This window comes from Hyperolius riggenbachi, chromosome 8 (assembly GCF_040937935.1).
Source record: "Hyperolius riggenbachi isolate aHypRig1 chromosome 8, aHypRig1.pri, whole genome shotgun sequence".
Taxonomy (NCBI): Eukaryota; Metazoa; Chordata; class Amphibia; order Anura; family Hyperoliidae; genus Hyperolius; species Hyperolius riggenbachi.
In genome coordinates, this window is record NC_090653.1 from 42,739,696 (window position 1) to 42,755,964 (window position 16,269).

General features: G+C 45.1%; 1 protein-coding gene across 1 annotated transcript in view; it reads left to right on the forward strand.

Moving 5' to 3' along the window:
• The first annotated feature begins 209 nt into the window (after nucleotides 1-209).
• Nucleotides 210-16,269, forward strand: part of GPSM3 (G protein signaling modulator 3) — an 89,116-nt gene continuing 73,056 nt past the window's right edge. The window contains exon 1 of the mRNA XM_068250318.1: nucleotides 210-270. The gene's annotated coding sequence lies outside the window, so the exon portion shown is untranslated. The remainder of the gene's footprint in view (nucleotides 271-16,269) is intronic.

The window sequence follows — 16,269 nt, forward strand, 5'->3', positions numbered from 1 at the left end:
ATATTTCAACGTTCCTGCCAAAAAGTTTGGTCAGCTTTTTTTGAAGTAAAAAACTAATTGCCAGATGCCATTGTGTGTATGTCATTCGGACACTCCAAGTGCTGCAGTGTAAACACACAGAAACATACACACACCTATTGTGTAGCTGTGAGCGCAGCCAACACAGGAAGTGGCTGATCCTTTATTATAAGAACACAGAAACCCCCTCGCAGCCTCAGAGAGAGAGAGACGGAGGAAGACGAGCGTCTACAGGAGATGCGCGCCAATACCGTGAGTTACAGCGACCGCGCGACCGCAGGGGAGCCAGGCTGCAAGCGAGAAACGCTCCTACAAAGATGGGGGGAAAAGCAGAGCCTAGCAGCCAATGGTTAAAAAACAATCTTCAGCCTTGCTTTGTTGCTGGACTGTTTCTGCTGATTGTATAACCTGCACATTGCAGTCCCATCACGGCATAGAGCCTAATAACAAGCTTGCATGAAAATTTACTCCAAATCATAGTTTGCAACTTCACCAATCAAAATTGGCTTACTATCTATCACATTGGGTACACACTAGGCGGTGTGTGAAAGGTTGCGTTTTTCTGCATAAGCGTTTGTGCGTTTCTTTGTCACAATGATGTGTGTTTTTAGTGTGTTTGCGTTTTGCACATGTATTTTGCTTGCGTTTTACTGCGTTTGCGTTTTGCACATATGAATCGCAAGTGCGTTTTTGTGCGTTTTGTATGCGTTTCTGATATGCGTTTAATGCAAAAAAAATTTGGGAATGTGGCCAGTATAAAAACACATTTTCGATGTCCTCGCTGGCACATCATTAGGAAGTCAACAGGAAGCGGAAATACATCATCACACTTGGTTTTTATACAAAAATGCATTAAAAAAACGCAATAAAGTGCTATACCTCTGCATCACCATTGAAATACATTATGTGTGTTTTTAGATGTGTTTTGGAAAAACATGCAGCAGGTTCAGCGTTTTGTAAACCGCACATTACAGAACACCAACAAATGCGTTTTTTTCATGAGGCCCATTTCCTTACATTATACATGTTAACGCTAGAGTTTTACGCAATGCTAGCGTTTCTGCCTAGTGTGTTCCTACCCTCAATCTGCATGCAAAGCAGAGCGATGACTATCTAATTGACCGCCTGTAGTTGCTAAATACATTTTGGCATTGCTAGCTCTTATGTATGTACGCTTTCTTCCTGTAATTAGAGAGATGAAGTCTAAAGATGGCCATACACCATACAATGTTGATTGTACAATCTTGTCCAATCCTACCACATCTATTGTCATTAGTATAATAGCAAATAGACTGAGAATACTTTGAGCAGATTGGTAAAGCGGACCTGAACTCAGAACGTCCTCTGCGCTCTAAAAGAGAAGCAACAGCATAATAACCTTTAAAGGAAAACATTTATTAGTTACAGCTGTTACAAATCCTGCAATAAATCTGCAGTGTGTCTTCTTCCTGCTTTCATGGAAGCACACATAGGGTTACCATCCTGTGTTTACAAATTAGCTGCTCTGCTGTGGCAGAGGAGATTCCTGGGCTGACACAGCTGAAGAGATCAAATTACAGTAGTGATTAGTCACAGGTGAGGGGGGATTTGACCGGCTAAACTCTCTAAATACATACAGGGTGGATTTCTCTATGTTTTCCTTCTGTCCTGTGCAAGAGTTCAGGTCCACTTTGAGGTAAACTAAAATATAACAGGATGTAGTAAAGCCTGAAAGAAAATGGTAGAATCAAATTTAATGGCCATATGTAACATCATACATTCTTGACTGTACAATCTTATTTAGTCACATGACATCTGAGCTGAGTAGTATGAGGAGCTACCTAAAGCATCTGTTTATATTGTATTCAAATAGTTCATCTTTCAACTTCATGGATTTTAGTAAAACTGACCAAGATGGTACAGTTAAGACTGTATATTGGGAACCTTTAAAGTAAAGCTGAAGTGAAAATAAACTTGTGAGATGATTAATTGTATGCGAACACACATTCAGTGATTGGCCAATTTTATCATCTCCATGTAGTATAAGATCTTACCCGCACAATCTGATCATAGTACTTAAAATCGTTTACCTTTCATACAGCCCCATCTACACGATACGATTCTTTGTACGATTCAATTACGATTCTATTTACGATCCGATTAAATCCGACATGTCCGATCATGATTCGATTCGATTCAATTCGATTTGCCTTTGCAAAACAATGGCAAATCGAATTGAATCGAATCGAATCATGATCGGACATGTCGGATTTAATCGGATCGTAAATAGAATTGTAATTGAATCGTACAAAGAATCGTATCGTGTAGATGGGGCTACTGTAGATGGAGGTTGTACAATTGGCCAATAACTGGCTGATCAAAAGTGGATGGGTGTAACAGGGCTTAAAGTGGATCCGAGATAAACCTTTTCTCATTGTATAATTGTGTTCCTTACATATAGTTTATAGGGCATTCCTCAAGCCAAATACTTTTTTGTTTTTGTTTTAATACTCTAATTCCCTATAAACTAAACAAGCCTCGCCCACAGCTTTTCAGAGTGCCTTGGCATTTTCAGACAGTAGCAAGGGCTTATGGGAGCTCAGTCTGGGCAGGAGGAGGGGGAGGTGTTACTAGCCAGAGATTTCAGAGACAGAGGGGAGGAGGGAGGAGGGGGAATTAAGTTTTCACAGGCTGAGTGCTGGAGATGCAGATCAGCTTGCCTGTGTGTAATGTTTACAAACAACATGGCTGCTGTCATTGTATCATAGGAAGAAATAATAATATTCTGTTGAAGCAGTTTGCAGCTAGATTTGCTGTGTAAACTATCTCAACTTTAGATAAGATATATAAACAAGTTACTTATTATAGTTAGTTTTTCCTCTCGGATCCGCTTTAAAGGTAAATATAAAATAGAACTGAGTCATATATTTGTATGTTCATTTTAAGGACTTCATTTTGAGACTAAATTCTAAACAGCAGCTGTGACAAATCTGCGTTGCTGAACTGAAAAACAAACAGACCCTTAAAATTTTTCAGCACTAATCCCTTATCACAAGCCTTTCCTCACTCAGATAAAAAAAACTCTTTTGGCTTCAGCTCTAGCTTTTTAACTCTTGCTGTAGTACATATACATCTGTTTATCTATTTATTATTGATTTATATAGCGCCAGCATCTTCCGTGGCGCTGTACAACAGCACACAGGGTATAAAAATACAAAATAAACAATACAACAGGTAATACAATACAAGAGTGGATAACAGCTGATGCAGTGAACAAATTAACTACATATTTTTACACAGGGGTGGGAGGTTTGTACGCCCATTACACAGCATTACACAGGGGTGGGATGTATGTACACCCATTACACAGCATTACACAGGGGTGGGAGGTTTGTACGCCCATTACACAGCATTACACAGGGGTGGGATGTATGTACACCCATTACACAGCATTACACAGGGGTGGGAGGTTTGTACGCCCATTACACAGCATTACACAGGGGTGGGATGTATGTACACCCATTACACAGCATTGTGATACAAAAGGGGAAGGGAGCTCTGCCCAAAAGGCCTTACAGTCTAAAAGTCTAAGGTATAGGACAGTAGGTAAACGGAAACTGTGTATGGAGTGGTAGAAATGGTGGTCAGTATCTAATCATATTTATCTAATCATGTCACATGTAGTATTGGTTGTAACTGCATCATACCTTAACGAATTTCAGATCAACAGGATCTAATAATCTGTTCACCTCAAAAGCTTCAGAACCACAACCTTCTGTCATGCTGCCCCTACACTTTGGAGGGCCTTACCACTCTCAATTAAGACCGCTCCATCCTTGGGGATGTATAAATCCAGATTGAAAGACCACCTGTCCAGCCCAGCATTTTCAGACATGTAGCTCTTGCTTGTGTGACATAACTCATTCCGAGACATGCCAAGCTCTTCTGAGTCCTGTGGGAGAAAAGTGCTTTATAAATGTTATTATTGTAGTCAGAGGCGGGACAAGGTCCTCCAGCACCCAAGGCTGAGACACCAAAGTGCGCCCCTCCATCCCTCCCACCCCAGCCATCACACACTGATTGCTATTAGACTAAGAGGTGCCACAGGGCCCACAACCTCCCCAACACCTTAATATCTAGTTATCTGGCTTGCAGTCACTGCTATGTATCCCCTTTTCTTATTTCTTTCTGCTTAAAACACAATTAGGAATGACAGCTGACTGAATTGTGCGCCCCCTCCTACACTGCGCCCTGAGGCTGGAGCCTCTCCTGCCTCGGCCCGGCCCTGATTGTAGTTACAAATGTTGCTGTTATTGCTGAGAAAAAAAGGCACTTCCTTTAGTTCCTTCCTATATACTACACAGATCAATGGCAAAACCTGTTTCTGCTCCCTTGTTTGTCAACATAGAAAACATGTGCATGTAAAAAGTTATTCTTCATGACTCCTAACAGAGACTGTGATATGGGAGTGGCCAAGTTTGCCTGCAGTAGATGGATTGGTCCAGGTGTGGAAAACAAGTTAAAGGATTGCAGAAATCTGGAAATATAAAATACAAGTAAACACATACAAATCATTTTCTTCCAGCGTAAAATGAGCCATAAACGACTTTTCTCCTATGTTCCTGTCACTTCCAGTAGGTGAAATTCTTTCAGCACATGGCAGGTTTTGGACTCTATGGGGGATTCTCTGGTTTTTCTTAATTTTTAAAAGCACTTAGTGAATGGCAGTTGCTCCATCCATCTGCCAAAAAAGTGTAAGGGGGAGCAGAGAGGCTGGCCAGCATCTTTGTATAAATCCTTTTCTTGTATAAATCCTTTTTCTTGGAGTGTCTTTATAAAGTATAAAGGCCATGCTGAGAATCCCCCATGAAGAGAGGGACTAGTCTTAAACCTGTGGTCCTTCAACTACTTGCCGACTTCTCCACGCCAATTGACGTGAACAGTGCAGCAGCCCCAGGACCGCTCCACGCCGATTGGCATGAATGGCCGTCTATAGTCTAGCAGGAGATCAAGCGCACGATGCGCGCGCTTCTCCTGCTTGGGGGGCGGAGCTCCACCCTGCCACTCAGGAGACTTAAACGGCGAAACCGCCGTCTAATAGGGTAGTACAGCTCTGCGATCAGCAGCAGTGCTGTACTGGGGACAGCCGTGTGAGACGCTGTCCCCCTGGGTGACACAGAAGCGATCCCAGTGATTGGCTGACTGGGGGACGGAGGGAAAACATTTAAAGAAATATGTTTTTTTATTTAAAAAATAATAATAAAAATATTTACATTAAAAAAAACAACAACATAGAGGGAACGATCAGACCCCACCAACAGAAAGCTCTTTTGGTGGGGGGAAAAGGGGGGGGGGATCACTAGTGTGCTGTGATGTGCGGCCCTGCAGCTTTGCCTTAAAGCTGCAGTGGCCCAATTAAGTAAAAATGGCCTGGTCACTAGGGTTTAACACCGCAGTCCTCAAGTGGTTAAGTTGGCCATACATCACTTGATGTCAGTGCTGGATTTCTGGAAAGGCCAAAAGGCCTGGGCCTTGGGCGGCTGCAGCTCAATGGGGCACCTGGGCATGAAAAAGAGCTTGATATGTATATGAAGGAGAAGGCAGAAAATTGGGAGCAACACATGAAGAGGAAGCTAATGTCCAAGGGAGCTGTGCATGGAAGAGAGGGGCTGCAGTATATAGATGTTGCACATGGAATAGGAGCGGTGATGCTGCAGGGACTTGGCCAATGGCGTAGGGCCCGCGGTCGCAACGGTCGCCATGGCGACTGGCTCCGGCTCCTGAGGAGGCGGGGGAGGGGCCCGGGGGGCCCATGTCCGTTTGGAGGGTCATGCGGCCCTACCTAACCTATCCTGGGGGGGGGCAGCTACCTAATCTAACCTATCCTGGGGGGGCAGCTACCTAACCTATCCTGGGGGGCAGCTACCTACTCTAACCTATCCTGGGGGGCAGCTACCTACCTAACCTATCCTGGGGGGCAGCTACCTACCTAATCTATCCTGGGGGGGCAACTACCTACCTAACCTATCCTGGGGGGCAATTACCTACCTAACCTATCCTGGGGGGGGGGGGCAGCTACCTACCTAACCTATCCTGGGGGGGCAGCTACCTACCTAACCTATCCTGGGGGAGCAGCTACCTACCTAAGCTATCTGGGGGGGGGGGGCAGCTACCTAATCTAACCTATCCTGGGGGGCAGCTACCTACTCTAACCTATCCTGGGGGGGCAGCTACCTACTCTAACCTATCCTGGGGGGCAGCTACCTAATTTACCCTGGGGGGCAGCTACCTAATCTATCCTGGGGGGCAGCTACCTAATCTATCCTGGGGGGGGCAGCTACCTAATCTATCCTGGGGGGCAGCTACCTAATCTAACTTATCCTGGGGGGAAGCTACCTAATCTATCCTGGGGGGCAGCTACCTAATTTAACATATACTGGGGGGCACCTACCTAATCTAACCTATAATGGGGGGTACCTACCTAATCTATCCTGGGGGCAGCTACCTAATCTATCCTGGGGGGCAGCTACCTAATCTAACCTATACTGGGGGGCACCTACCTAATCTAACCTGTAATGGGGGGCACCTACCTAATCTAACCTATACTGGGGGGCACCTACCTATCTAACCTATACTGGGGGGCAGCTACCTAATCTAACCTATACTGGGGGGCACCTACCTCATCTAACCTATACTGGGGGGCAGCTACCTAATCTAACCTATACTGGGGGGCACCTACCTATCTAACCTATACTGGGGGCACTTACTTATCTAACCTGTATTGGGGGCACCTAGCTAGCCTATACAGGTGGCAACTATACTGGCTACCTATATTGGAGGCACCTACCTCACTAACCTATACTGGGGGCACCTACCTATCTAACCTATGCTGGGGGCAACTATTCTGGCTACCTATATTAGAGGCACCCACCTAGCTAACCTGTACTGGGGGCACCTATCTATCTAACTTATACCGGCGGCGCCTGCCTATCTCACCTATACTGGGCGCAACTATACTGGCTACCTATGCTGGAGGCACCTACCTGGCTAACCTATACCGGGGGCAACTATACTGGCTTACCTATGTCTGGCTACCTATACTGGGGGGACCTATAGCTGGCTATAGGGATTCGGATATGTGTGTGCGTCGGGTGTTGCCGGGGGAGGGGGGGCTGTTGTTGCCGGGGGGCCCACATCCAGATTCCGCATCGGGGCCCAGAGGTTTGTAGCTACGCCACTGGACTTGGCCTAGGGGGCAGAAGAAGTATAAATATGGCCTTTGCTTGATGTATGGACTCGACCATTAGATAGATCCCCCTCTGATGGAATCTGATCAGAGAGGGCCGCCCCCCAAGTGTAAGGTGCCCACCCTGTGCTCAGTGTAAAGTCTTACCTCTCCTCCGCCCGCACAACCCAGTGCCCTCCTTTGGTGTTTGACATCACCGAGAGTGCCGGTACTTAGGGGCTTAATATGATGTCATACATGTGCCCGTGTCACGTGGTTCCGGCGAAGAGGTGAGCCGTCCAAATACTGAGCGTGGGCAAGGAGGAGGACATTGTACAGTCGGGAGGACACTGGTCAGAACACCGTCTAACGTTGCAATATTGATTGCCATTACCATCACGCAACCCAATCGAGCCCTTGGGACAGAGATTTTACCTGCACCCCTGAATGATCCATTTAACTAGTTTTGTTTCGGCTCAAAAGATCGGTCTGGTGGCCATGTTGCTCTTCCGATTCGATAAAAGTATTGGAAGATTGATCGAGCTGCAATATTGACTAATATATGCGCATGGCCTGTACCCATGGCGCAATTTTTGCAAACGAGTTTTTGTGGCAAACGACCCACATCAATCGTTTGTCTTTGAACGGCCACCATTTTGGATTAAAGCGTGGAGAATCGTTGCGATCCCTCATTGACTTTTGCGAGTTTTGCTGCAATCGTACTCCGCTTTAGTCAGGTAGGAAGATGGGAAGCTTCTAGGCAGTCTGTACCCCAGAAGAGAATTGAGATTTCAGACCTGTAAACAGAGTGTAGATCACCGTGATGTTTGGTTGTATCAATTTGTAAACGCATAGGTAGTTTTCCATTTAAAGTGCACCTGAACTCAGAACGTCCTCTCTGCTCTAAAAATTAAGCAACAGCAGAATAACCTTTAAAGAAAAACATTTATTTGTTACAGCTGATACATATCCTGCAATAAATCTTTTTCTTGCAGAGTAAAATGAGCCATAAACTGCTGTTCTCCTATGTTCCTGTCACTTCCAGTAGGTGGAAATTATTTCAGCACATGACAGGTTTTGGACATTTTGATAACAGCCTGTGTTTACCAATTAGCTGTTCTGCCATGGCAGAAGAGATTCCAGAGCTAACACAGCTGAAGAGATCAAATTACACTTGTGATTAGACACAGATGAGGGGGAATTAGTCAGGCTAAACTCTCTAAATACATACAGGGTGGATTTGCCTATGTTTTCCTTCTGTCCTGTGCAAGAGGTCAGGTCCACTTTAAAGGATTCAGATTTCCTTCCACACCGATAGATTTGGTACCCTGCAGGAATTCGGGGCGTCTTCATCCGTGACTGTTGTGTAAAGAAAACATACATGATGAGATTCTGAGATATTTACTGTTGTGGTTACGCAGAAACTGCCAAAGTGAAAGTTTGCACCTGGTATTTACTTATGCTAAGCACGTAAGTTGAGCAATCTTACTGTATGAAGCTCTAAAGCAAACATGACGTGAAAATGAACTGATGAGATCAACAATTGTATTGAGAGACTTAAAAAAAATCTGTAATTTAGTTTACGGATATTTTACTATCCATTACTCCTCTTCCATTCTTTCTTGCACTCCCCCCCTTCTAGTGCCTAAAAAAACCCTCTACCTAATGCCCAACCGTAATGCTGAACAGGGATGAGCTCCGGATGAATTCCGAATGGGTTTCATTCGGAATTCATCCGGATAATTAATGCAGCTGAGCAGGTGGGTGAGGGAGGGTTAAACTTATGCAGCGGCCGTTTTCTTTAATCCCTCCCACGACAGTTTGGGGGCGGAGATGTAAACGATTGGGTCCTTTTCTGCCAGTTGCATTGTGCTGCCAGTTGCATCATGGGGGGGTGTAAGCGATTGGGTTCTTTGCTGCCATTTGCATTGTGCTGCCAGTTGCATCATGGGAGGGTGTAAGTGATAGGGTCCTTTGCTGCCAGTTGCATTGTGCTGCCAGTTGCATCAATGGGGAAGGGGGGGGGGGGGGGGGGGGTGTAATCGATTGGATCTTTCGCTGCCAGTTGCCAGGGTGAGTTTAGGCCCTGCCTGGGTGACCTGAAGATTACCCACACAACTGCTGCGTGTCGGCAGTGAATAAATCAGAAGACATTTTTACAGGTAGCAATAAATGCACCGCTTTCTATTTTACAAAGGATTGGCCTGTAGATTAGATCTATGCTGGCAGGACATTACAGGAATCCTCAGTAGAATCTGATGTGTGATCTGGCAGACACACCTGAAATAGCTTTATCCTGTCCCACCATTCTCCTCTATAGCATGTTTATGCAGAGCTGGGACAAGGTCCTCCAGCACCCAAGGCTGAGATACCAAAGTGCGCCCCTCCATCCCTCCCACCCCAACCATCACACACTGATTGCTATTAGACAAAGAGACGCCCCAGGGCCCCCAACACCTTAATCTCTAGTTATCTGGCTTGCAGTCACTGCCACGTATCCCCTTTTTCTCATTTCTCTCTGCTTCACACACAATAGGGGAATGAGTGAGTTGTGCGCCCCCTCCTACACTGCACCCTGAGGCTGGAGCCTCTCTAGCCTCTGCCTCAGACCGGCCTTGTGCATATGGTCAGAATTACAGAATCATTTGTTTTGAATGGGGATTGTTTTAATTTTGTAAAACTCCTATTAGCCCACCTTTCCAGAAGACATTGAGCGCACCGCGTACACATTCCTGAATTGTAAACATTGCCGTATCAAGCAATAAGTCCTTTCATCTCTCATCTAATGATTCGTATCAGACCGCAACAAAGGTCGCGGAAAGGTTAGCGAATTACCGGTTGTGCAATTGCAGACCTGAGTGATGCCCAGAGCGAGAATCAAACCCAGGAAAGACTAACTTGTATTAAAGGAAATGTTCTTGTTGATGACTGCAGGAGCTCAAATTCTCTGACCCTGCACCGACTCCCACTTTTCTCTAATATGACCCAGGTGAAGACTCTGTACTATTGTCACCTAAGCACTTTTGACCTCCTATCTCATCTTTCTTGTCTACCTCCCCCCAGCCCCCCTCCCCCATTGATCCCACATTCTGTGTACAGAAGTTTTGCACTTCTATGTGGTGGCTGGATAGTGAAATGGTTAAGGGCTCTGCTTCTGATGCAGGTGTAAATTTCACTGAATTTTGTGCCAACTTTAGCTGTTAATAGCAAAACCCTCAAACATGCTATTGTCACCAAACTGCTTTGTATGGCAGGGGGTAATGGGAGGAGAGGGAGTCTTTGCTAAAAATGCCCTGCAGGGTTTCCAGAGCTGCCATTGGGCATCGCTCTCTCCCTGGCCACGCCCCTTGCTGCTTCCCTGCCTCCCTGCACGCTGTGAATGAGAGAATTAATCTCTCTTTCCAGCATCGTGACCCAGAGGTCACGAAATTGAAAGTGGACCATTGCGGCCCACGGAAGCATCGGGGAGCAGCGTTTTTTGCGGCTACCTGATCTGCTCAGCCCGCCAGATCATGTAGCCTACTTTTTTTTTTTTTTTTAATTTTATGAGCCCACCTCGGACTCCCTTTAAGGGGAGTAGTGGGAATAAGTCAAAGAGATGGTAAAAATGCAAAGGAAAAATGTGTTTGTAAATTCAGAAAAATGGTTTAAAAAACATTTTTCCTGGATTTTCTCAAAAACTACAAGGTCTTTTTGGGAAATTTTTTTTTGACTTATTCCCTCTATTCCCCTAAACATATCTAGCAATTTTAGTGACAATAGAATGTATGGGGGCTTTGGAATTAACCACCAAAGTCGGCACAAAATGACGCAAAACTTATGGTTTCCTGATTACGTTTTTCAAACAAAATTAATTATGATTTTTCTTGAAATTTCACATTATGATTTTACATTGTAATTTATAAGTACGATGTGAAAGTATGATTATGTGAAATCAGTCCACCGACAGACTGTACACACGCTGTACAGTCTGCTGAAAACCCGCCCGGCGGGAGATGCCGACGGACCTGTCGTTGGCTTCAGTCACACGTGTGTACGAGCCTTAAGCGTAGCAGTCCTTCTCTTCCAAGGCCAGCCACCACCTTGGGCTGGAGTTTCCTAGGGCGTGGCCTATGCAGAAATTCATCCCTGAGTGGCGCACTGTCATGATCGCTGCTGCAGCCGGTATTGCTGGAAGTAGTAGTGCTGCAGCTCAGGCAGTTCTGATCTCTTTCCATGCAAGCTGCATAGCTTTGTCTGCCTTTCCTGCTGTCAGCTTGTGACTGATTATCATTCACCTGTGTGGGAATCTGCATGTCTGCTCCCATTGGATGACCTCAGTATAAAGAACTGCTTCCTGCAATGCTTGATGGGCTACCATAGTCTCAGATTCTGTCTGTTACTCTGCTCGTGCCCCACTTCGTTCCTAGTCCGTGTGGACTGCGCTGACTCCTGCGAAGGGGTCAGCGAGTCCTCCTAGTTCTGCTCTTGTTCTAGAAGTTGTTACTTGCTTGTCTTGTGTCATATATTGGTTCATCGCCAATATATACGCATACTTGCGCATTTTGTTATTTTCCTTGTATTCGTGTTACGTGATACATCAGTGTCGCTGATATATACGTACACGAACTGTTTATTTCCTGTGTTCAGTTAGTCAGCCTTCCAGCACGTTTTGGTAGTTTGCGCGTATCGTGAGCACCCGTGCTGAGCTAGTTATCCTGTTCCTGGTCCTGTTTGTGGATTGCGTTCATCTCTGCGAAGAGATAACGAATCCTTCTGAATCCTGTCCTGTTACCGTTTGTGGATTGCGTTCATCTCTGCGAAGAGATAGCGAATCCTTCTGAGCCCTGTTCCCTGTATTGCTCCAGTGCTAGTCAGTGTTCCTGCTTATGTCATATATCGGTTCATTGCCGATATATACATATGTTAGTCAGACGTTACAAATAGTTTCATTGATAGCTGTAATTGTAATACGCTAGGAAAACATACTTATTGTATATTTGTCTGTGTTACGTTCATCTATCTTGATCCTGCTATTTCCTGACTATCTTGTCCTGTCTTCGTGAGGTACGCCATCGCTGCAAACGCATTGGCTGCCTCATTCCAGTCTGTCTTATTGTGGACGCTTGCTGTCACTAAGTAGTGGCTAGTTAAGCAAGCGTTGATTCTGTCTACCTGTCCTGATCTCCTCAGTCCTGGTTTATGCGCTCAGCGCTACTTTGCGCTGAGACGTTATTACGAAAGTGTTGTTTGTGGCTGTTCGGATCTGCACCGGCTCTGTGCGCCACAATCTCCTATTGGAGTCAGTCCTCTCCTCCACTAAACTGGGGATATCCTGATCCCTTGTGCTGGTGTGTGTACCTCCTTCACGTCAGCTTATGTGTTGTATGCTGACTGTGGAGATTACACCTCCAAGCGTGACATTATGGTAGCCCCATTACCAATCCCTATTGTGGGGGGGATTTCCAGAAATTATGACACTGTTTGTCAGGGGTCCTGCTCCTTTAAAAAATTTGAAAAGCTTGGTCCTGAAGTTACAGACAAATTTATATCAGAATTGGTTAAAGTTCTGGCCAATCCCGACTTTCGGGCTTCTGCAATTTCTACCTGGTCTGATTGGATCATTTGTGCTCTTTTTAAGGGCAAACTTTTTGATTGGGCAATCGATGTCTTAGATCACACTCAGTTTAGACAAAGTCCTTTGCAATTTATAGCTTTTGTAATTCACAATTGGTTGCGCATAGATCCATTGCCTTTTCCTCTTAATGAACTCCTGGCAGCAGGCCAATCAGCTGCTCCTTCAATTGCTTGCAAAAATGATCAGCAAGCAGAAAGTGTTACTGATAATTTTCCTGCAGCTTTGAATAAATCACCAAAAACAGCAAGGTCAAAGGCAAAACCAAACGTTCTAAAAAACGTGTCCAATCTGCAGAATCGTTATCTTTAGCGACTGCGCATCAGACCTGCAATGAGATTCTGCCATTAACGGATAATGAAATGCAATTGTCTTTCAGGGGAGTTAAATGGACTTACGAAACTACTAATGAACTTTCATCACTGGCTAGGGAAAATAAAGATTTTTGTTTAAAAGAATTATCTGAGTATGATTATGAGGATATATTACAGAGTATTGAACAAATCAATCTATTCGTGCAGCAAGAAAAATTTGCATACACTACAGTCCAACACTTGCTACAGGTATTGGAGATCCTTAGGAATAAGAAATCTGCCAATCGCCTGCTAAATAATCCAATGTATGTTTCTGCCAAAACCACATTTGCAAACTGTGATCTGCCTGTTAAGTATGCTTGGAATCCTCCATTTGAGAAAGGAGAGATGGAAGCTCTGGTCAATGAATGGAAGAATGATTCAAGTTCATTTTGTCAATTTTACAGTGCAAAAAGTGAATTAGTATTGAATGCATGCATTAAGTCTGCCTATAACCTAATAAAAACTGGTGTGTGTGGGTATGACTTTGTGGCTCCATTGATCGATGTGTGGAAAATGATTTTGGACGATTTTTATGCGATTCAATCAGTTGATACCAGGGAAGACACACTGTCAATTGGAGACTGTCCCACTTCTCCAGTTACTGAGTCCCTGCCATGTCTTGTGAATGTTCCTGTAACTCCTCCCTGTACCATGGATAACTCAGTGTTACTTCCCAGTAAAACAGAAGCCACTGATACTTTCTTAACTTTGCCCTGCACAAATTTCTCAGCAGAGAATCCAGAGGTCCTGCTGACTTCTGAGTCCAGCCTAGCCAGTACTCATGAGTCTTTGTTCAGTGAAACAGACACCAGAAAAATCTTGCCTGTCTCTGCAAACACTTCTGCAGAAATTACCTGTGTTAATAAAGTTCAACTCCTGTCTGATCCAGCAGATGCCAATAGATGCACTACATCAGTTTCCGAGTCCCAGCAATCCTGTCCAGAAACCTCAGAACCCCAGCATCTGAATTTTCCAATTTCACAATTGAATGGTGATTTAGATGCGCAAACATTGTGTTTTGATCTTCCTGTTTCTACACCTCACTCTAGTTTCGTGAATAACTCAGAGCATCTGCTATGTGAATCCGAAATCGCAGAATTATTACCGTGTTCAAAAAATGTTCCAGTAAATTTGCCCTGTACCATGAATTGTGCAGTAGATCTCTCCAATGAAACTCAGGTCACAGAATCATTATGCTGTCCAGCAGGTGCTTCCATGGTTTTGCCCTGCAATATGGACTGTTCAGTGATCCTGTCCAGTGAAGCTGTGGTCGCAGAGTCTTATGCTTCACCCAGTACTTTGGATACTTCAAACCCTCTAGCAGAGGAGTCTGAGGCACTGCTTACCTCAGTTGGTGTTGCAGTAATATTCACTTGTCTAGCAGCTGTTTTGGAATTACAGTCTGCTCTAATAAAACTTGATGAATTTCTGCCCAGCGAAGCAGAAGCCATTGAAATATTGTCCTCGTCAGCAAGTGTGTTAGATACCTTGCCCTGTACACAGTCTGATTTAACCAATGTTGTTGAGTCCCTCTCCAGTGTTGTAACAGCCGAGGAACTCCAGCCCTGTCCTCTGAATGTTTCAAAAGTCTTGCCCTGTAACATGGATAATTCTGACTCGCTGGAAAAAATAATAGAAATTTCAGAATTTCAGTCCGGGTTAATGAGTGTTTCTGAAACCCAGCCCTGTATCCTGGAAAATTCTGGTTCTCTGGCCGGTGTGGCAGAAGTTCCAGAGTCCCCTTTCTGTCCAGTGAGTTACTCAGTTTTGCCTAGTTCAGTGGGGATTGCTGCACTACTGACTTGTTTTGCAGCCCTTCATGAGCTCCAATCCAGTGTATTTGATGAGTCTCTGTCTAGTCCAGAAGAAGTTATGGGAACCCTGTCTAGTTCGGTGCATACATCAGAAGATTTGTCCTGTCTTGTAAATGCCCTTGAACATGATTTGTTAATAACCTTGCTGGAATCAGAGACATTTAAGTCTGATCCTGCATTTTTTAGTGAGAGTCCAGTAGTTGCGAAGTCTAGTCATGATGAATTTTTTTTGGCCAGTCCTGGTTTTGGTCCTGTCTTGGCTGACCCTGAGGCTCACAGTTCCTTGACATGCCCAGAGGTTTCTCTTGTGCCAGTGTGCCCAGATGTTCTTTGTGTGCCAGAATGCCCAAGTGTGTCTAAGGTGTTAGCGTGCTCTGATGCTTCCTTAGTGGGAACATGTTCTGATGTTGCCAGTCTGCCTGCATGCCCAGAGATGGTTCTGGTCCCTGAAAGCCCTGATCTTGATGTTTGTCCTTGTGGCCCTGACTCGGGAATTGCCCTAGGTTCCATAGGGGTTCTTGATGGTTCTCCATGTGAGCCTAAGGGGCGTTCTGACCTATGGGGATCTCTTTGGAGCTTCAAGGTGTTCTGGGAGGTCTCTGAGAAAACTTGTCCTGGTGCCTTGGACTGGTTCAACAGTGGGTTTTGTGTTGGTAAAGACAGTCCCGGTGGGCATTGCAAAGGCTTTGGCGTTTTTGAACGGTTCCTGGAAGGCGGTGGGTATCGCTCAGGGAGTTTCGGAGGGCTTTCTTCTGGAAATCATGGTTCTGATGGGTGTCACACTGGGGCTTGTAGTACTGATGGGCATGGTTCTGTAGGTTCTGGTTCTGATGGGTTCAGTCTTGTGGGGACTGATTCTGGAATTTGGTCTTGCCGGTCTGTCCCGGTCATCATGAATTATCAGTCAGACTGTTTTGTTGGGAATTTCAGTTTTGAAAAGCGTCTGGAATCCGCTTTTAAGGGCGGGGGTACTGTCATGATCGCTGCTGCAGCCGGTATTGCTGGAAGTAGTAGTGCTGCAGCTCAGGCAGTTCTGATCTCTTTCCATGCAAGCTGCATAGCTTTGTCTGCCTTTCCTGCTGTCAGCTTGTGACTGATTATCATTCACCTGTGTGGGAATCTGCATGTCTGCTCCCATTGGATAACCTCAGTATAAAGAACTGCTTCCTGCAATGCTTGATGGGCTACCATAGTCTCAGATTCTGTCTGTTACTCTGCTCGTGCCCCACCTCGGTCCTAGTCCGTGTGGACTGCGCTGACTCC